The sequence below is a fragment of the Magnolia sinica genome, chromosome 14, assembly GCF_029962835.1.
Source record: "Magnolia sinica isolate HGM2019 chromosome 14, MsV1, whole genome shotgun sequence".
NCBI classification, from domain to species: domain Eukaryota; kingdom Viridiplantae; phylum Streptophyta; class Magnoliopsida; order Magnoliales; family Magnoliaceae; genus Magnolia; species Magnolia sinica.
The window spans coordinates 30468675-30474791 of NC_080586.1; the positions used below are offsets into that span (position 1 = coordinate 30468675).

Consider the following 6117-nt stretch of genomic DNA (forward strand, 5'->3'; position numbering starts at 1 on the left):
CATAGCTTTCTCTTGTTTTTAGGAATTCATAATTTTTATTTTTAGTTTTATTTCTCTTAGGTTACATCTTAGTTTATTTTTCTTTCGTACATTGCAATAATATAGTTTATGCTAGGACATATATCTCTGAACATAGAACTAGCACCTTTTGATCCTGAAATAGAAAGAACCTTTCGTAGAAGATTTAGAAACATCCTATTTGAAATGGCGGACGATAATAGAACTAAAGCTCTTAGAGATTATTCAACTCCTGTCCAATTCAATGCGCCTTCATGCATAGTGTTGCCCACCACCACGGAAGCACACTTTGAACTTAAACCCGGGGTCATACAATTGTTGCCCTCCTTTTATGGTTTAGATAAGGAGGATCCATACCATCGTGTGAAAGAATTCCTAGAAATTTGCTCTACCTTTAGGTTCCAAAAATTTTCAGATGATTCAATCCGTTTGCGCCTTTTTCCTTTTTCTTTGAAGGATAAAGCAAAAGCATGGTTGAATTCTCCAGAAGTTGGGTCTATCACTATATGGGACCAATTATCTAAGAAGTTCTTAAATTAGTTCTTCCCTGTTCACAAAACTAATGCTCTCCGTAGAGAAATTACTAATTTCACACAAAAAGAGGGTGAGCACTTTCATGAATGTTGGGAAAGATGAAAGGACTTGCTTCTTAAGTGTCCACACCATGGTTTTGAGAAGTGGCAGCAGGTTCAATACTTCTATGATGGATTGACACCCCAAAATCATCGCATGGTTAATGCCACCAGTGGAGGGTCATTCATGACTAAAAGTGATGTTGAAGCATGGAATTTCTTTGAAACCTTGTGTGAAAACTCCCAGCAATGGGACTATTCAAATAGAGGTGAAAGAAGTCCTCAACCACAGAAGAAAGATGGTATATATGAGATAGGAGTCATGCCAAATCTTTATGCCAAGATTGATAGCCTGACAAAGAAAGTTGATGCTTTGATGTTGAATAATGGACCTCCACAAACAACTCAAATTGAGTCATGTGCCATATGTTCCAGCCCCGCCCATCCTACGCAATCTTGTCCATCTGATGCAGCATTTTCAAAATTTCTCTTTGAACAAGTACATGTTATGAACACCTTCTGGAGACCTGGGAATGATCCTTACTCAGATACCTACAACCCAGGGTGGGCTAGACATCCAAATTTTTCTTGGGCAAAAGGACCACAACAAGGAGGACCATCTGGAAATTCTCCAATGCAACTGTACCCCTAAGTTGGCTGTCAACAACCTCAGCAGTTTCTATAGTATCAACAAGTACCTCCACAATCTAGGAAACCATCTCTTGAGGATACACTCAATCTTTTTATGCAAAGTTCACTTCAATTTCAAAAAGACACCCAACAAACTTTACTAGCTAACCAACAAAGCTTACATGCAAATGCGCAATCCATTGCCAAGCTAGAAGTACAGTTGGGTCAACTTGCTGCCACATTGAGTGAGAGAGAGAAGGGCAAGTTCCCTAGTCAACCTGTGGTAAATCTAGAAGGACAGTATAAGATTGGCTCTAATTCAAACCAAGAACAATATCATGAGCAAGGCAAATCAATCATTACCCTTAGGTCCGGTAAACAGATCGAGAATAAAGTAGAGATGCCTAGGGAAGAATTAAATTCCAAATCAGAAGATCAAAATGAAGCGGAGAGACATACTAATGCATTGAAAGCCCAAAAGCACTCTGACTCTCCAGGTACCACTCATGTGTCATCCTATGTGCCTAAAGCACCTTTTCCTTAACGTCTGGCACCAGTTAAGAAAGGAAACAACTTTAATGAGATATTCGACATGTTTAAGCATGTGCAAATTAACATTCCATTGCTTAATGCTATCAAGCAAGTCCCTGCTTACGCTAAGTTTCTTAAAGATTTGTGCACTCAAAAGCGTAAGATAAATGTTCATAAGAAGGTCTTCCTTGCAGAGCAACTTAGCTCCATGATTCAAAACAACACCCCTCCTAAATTTAGGGATCCAGGAGCTCCTACCATTTCTTGTGTCATAGGAGATCATAAGGTTGAGAAAGCATTGCTTGATTTAGGGGCCAGTGTTAATTTGTTACCATATTCTGTATATGAGCAGTTAGGACTTGGTGAGCTGAAACCAACTACAATAACATTACAACTAGCTGATAGATCTATCAAGGTGCCCCGTGGTGTTATTAAGGATGTGCTAATCCAGGTTGATAAGTTTTATTTTACAGTGGATTTCATCATTCTAGATACTCAGCCCATCCAGAATCCTACTAGTCAAATTCCGGTTATCCTGGGACGCCCATTCTTGGCCACATCCAATGCTATCATAAATTGTAGGAATGGAGTTATGAAGTTGTCTTTTGGTAACATGAAGATTAAACTCAATGTTTTCAATGCTGCACAACAACCAGTAGACTCGAATGATATATTTGAAGTGGACATGATTGAGAGTCTAGTGCATGAATCTTTCCTTCAATCTTCCGAAGACGCACTTGAGACTTGCTTAGCACATTTTGGCATGGATTTTAACATAGAGAATTCCATCCAAGAAGTCAATGCATTGCTCGACTCTACGCCTATAATGGAGACTGCAAAATGGAAAGCGAAAGTGGAACCTCTTCCACCCTCTGAGTCTAAACCAGTCCCATCTATTGAGAAACCACCTGAACTTGACCTTAAACAATTTCCTGAAAACCTCAAGTATGCATTTTTAGGTCCTTCTGAGACCCTGCTTGTCATCAAAATTTCTAACCTTGAGAAGGAACAGGAGAGCAAGTTGCTTAAAGTGCTTAGAGAATATAAGGCAGCTATTGGGTGGATGATAAAGGACGTGAAGGGAGTAAGCCCCACTTTGTGTATGCATCGTACTGATCTTGAAGAAAATGAGGAAACGTCGCATGAAATGCAAAGGAGGCTTAACCCTAACATAAAAGAGGATGTTCGAGCGGAGATGCTTAACTTGCTAGACATTAGTATCATTTACCCCATTTTAGATAGCACGGTTCAAGTTGTTCACACAAAGTCTGGGATTGATTGATTAAGGTGTTGAGGAAATTTATTTAGCGGACCCAGGTTTTCAAGATTGATTAATTCATGGTCCATTCTTGTCTGGCTAAATACGTTAAACTTAGCGCTCTTGGGAGGCAACCCAGCTTTTCATTCCATTTCATTTTCCTAGTTCAATGTTTGTGGGTAACATTACTGCAAACCCTCACGAGACTATAACTCGTCCACTAGGGGCAACCTAGGGGTTTAAAGGCTTGTTGCATACGCTAAATGCAATCGAGAGCACCTGTGAAAGTGGTATAGGTAGGATCTTTTTTTGTGATGTTATTTTTGTTATTTTGATTTTGTTGATTTCTCTCTTATGCTGACCCGCTCTTACACTGATATCTTTGGAAAGCCTCTTGATTCTTCATCCAGGTACTATCTTTCCATCACTCTTCTTTTAATTTCGTTGTCCCATGTGCTTTGCATGCTTATTTCTTTTACATTGAGGACAATGTAGATTTTAGGTTGGGGGTGGGAGATTAGGTTACTTAATCAGTATTTTCTTGGTCTTGAGTAAAAATTGTGAACGTTTTTAAATTTTTATGGAATTTCTTATGAATTTGAAGTGACTTTGAAGGATAGTTGTGATTTGAGAATTACAAAATACGTGATGTTGGTAATTTATGACTCTTGGATTCAGTGTCTGTTAGATTTCACAGTTAAGTTCAAGTTGGTAACCCATGATTAGAAGTTGTAAACATTGATCGAGTCATGATTTCGCATATCACATCTCGCCTACACATTAAGCTTCGGTTCGATATTGAATGATTAACTTGGTAATCACTAAGCATGAAAGGAACCAACCTGAAAAAAACAAAATTTTTAGCATCAGTTTATAAAGAACAATTGAAAGGGTAAGTCGCATAATCTTCACCATAGGTTTGCTCCCTATAAGTGTAGATTCGATTCCCTATAGTTGACATTTAGAAAAGGGTTAGGTGTACAATCTTTACCATAGGTTTGCTCCCTATAGGTGAGGATTTAATTCCCTTGGCGTTACTGTTCATGAAAAAATCAAAGGCTGATAGAGTGGAAAGTTAATCTGTAAGGCAATTGTTGGTTTCAGTTTTGGTTGTCATGAATTCCGTTGTTAATTACCAATAATATCATGAAATTGACAATTGGATCTCTTAATGATGGTAAGCCAAGATTACACTATACACTCATGGAACTCAATGTTTAGAATTATTATAATTAATGGATTAATATTTTGAACTTGATTATGAAGTTTACCGTGAGCTTGATTCCAGGAGAAAATTCTGCTCCCATTCATGAATCTTAGAATTTTCGCATCTCGACTATTTGTTCACAAGTCACTTGGGTTTACAGGAATTGTCTTTTATTTCTGAAATTATTTTTCGCATGTTTTGCTCGAGACTAGCAAAATGCTGGTTGGGGGTTGTGATGAGGATCGAATATTACATATTAGACTCCAATTGTTGTCAGATTTTATGTACATGATAATGCTTAATGGAGTATTTTAATTGTATTTTTGTTACAGGGTGTAATTAGGAGCATAGATTGAAAAAGAGTATTAAAAACATGGATTTGACGCTCCGAAGTCATCAGAGCAGGGGACAGATTCCAGAGGACCCAAATCGAAGGATTTACACGCCAGGGATCCGAGGAAATTAAGCCGTACACATTAAAAAGGCCCGAAATTGGTGCAGAATGCAAGATCACATGGTTCCCGCTATCCGATTGGCTTGAAACTTCATACATGGCCTGGGGGCCATAAATTAACTGTACACGTAAAATTTCATCCATTGAATATCTTGAAAAGTGGCCCAATGGCCAAATCAGACCCTTAATTCATTAAGTGGGGCCCACCTGCTATCTGAGTATGCCTCAACTTTGGAATAAACGCCTTAAATGGGAATACCAATTAAATGGATGGATGAGATTTCTCAAGAACATCGCAATGGACCCCACCCGAATAGAGTGTGCATAGTGCACAAGTGCACTAGCCGTGCACGGCAAATGCAGAGACGGTTTGACCGTCTCTGACCGAGGAAAAAAAAAAGGAAAGAAGGAAATTTCCTTCTTCCTTCGTAACGGACGGACTACGTCCGTTTTATGGAAGCTGGTGGACCACCTCCATCATTCGGACGGATTATCTAAGCCGTACATCATGTAGAGGGGCTCGAAAGAGTCGAACCCATGCTGACTGTTGGTGCCCATGTGTACACACGTGCTCGTTATAGAGGCCACAAACGGACTGCCCTGCAACATTCAAAAGTGATTTTATTGTGATTTCTTCTCTGGGCCACGTCAATGGAAGTTCAAAACCATCCATTCTTGACTGAAATTTCATCCTGAATCTAATGGATGGGGTGGATTTCCCTGAAAATGCTTCTGTGGGGCCCACCGATCACGACAGCGAAAGAGTGCGAAAGCTTTCGCACATCCGCGAAAACTGACTTTTCCAGGCGGTTGTGGGCCACCATCTTTGATCATATGGCAGATCTGAACCGTCCATCGTGTATAGCAGTCAAAAACGTCCCAAGAGACGTTGATTTTACAGACATAATATAAGGAACGCGAGAGTTATGAAGCCCTGAACTTAGCTGCGAAAAGGCTTTCGCTGCACGTGCGATAGCTTTCCAAATCCAATTTCCACCACTCCAGCCAATCCAATAACTATAAAAAGAGTTCCAAAATGTGGATGAGGGGAGCCAGAGCTTGGGGAGAGCCAGGGAGAGGAGAAAGAGCAGAAAGAGAAGAGAGAGAGAGAGAGAGAGAGAGAGAGGAAGGAAGAAGAGAGAGAAGGGAGATGTTTTTATTGTTTAAATCTTATAGTTCATTCTTTTTATTTGATTTTATGGATTGTTAATCTTGTAGCTAGGGCTGAGATGAAGCCCCTAATTTGAATGACTCTTGTTTATGGTTGAATTCATCTTGACTTGATTGGTTTGTTTCTTTCTCTAGTGTGCTTAACTGAAATTACTGTACTTCTTCATTCTATGAGCTTAACCAAAGTCTAGATGTGGATGTTGTTTGGATTCTTATTCTAGGTGCTTGTGTCTGACCATAAACAGGTTTCCTATAGAGGAAGAAATAGGAATCTACA

At 39.4% G+C, this 6117-nt stretch overlaps 1 non-coding gene across 1 annotated transcript; it reads right to left on the bottom strand.

Moving 5' to 3' along the window:
• Positions 1-582: 582 nt before the first annotated feature.
• Positions 583-689, bottom strand: LOC131226564 (small nucleolar RNA R71). The gene has a single exon (XR_009161937.1). It is a non-coding gene; the product is annotated as a small nucleolar RNA R71 (small nucleolar RNA).
• Between the last annotated feature and the right edge of the window lie 5428 nt (positions 690-6117).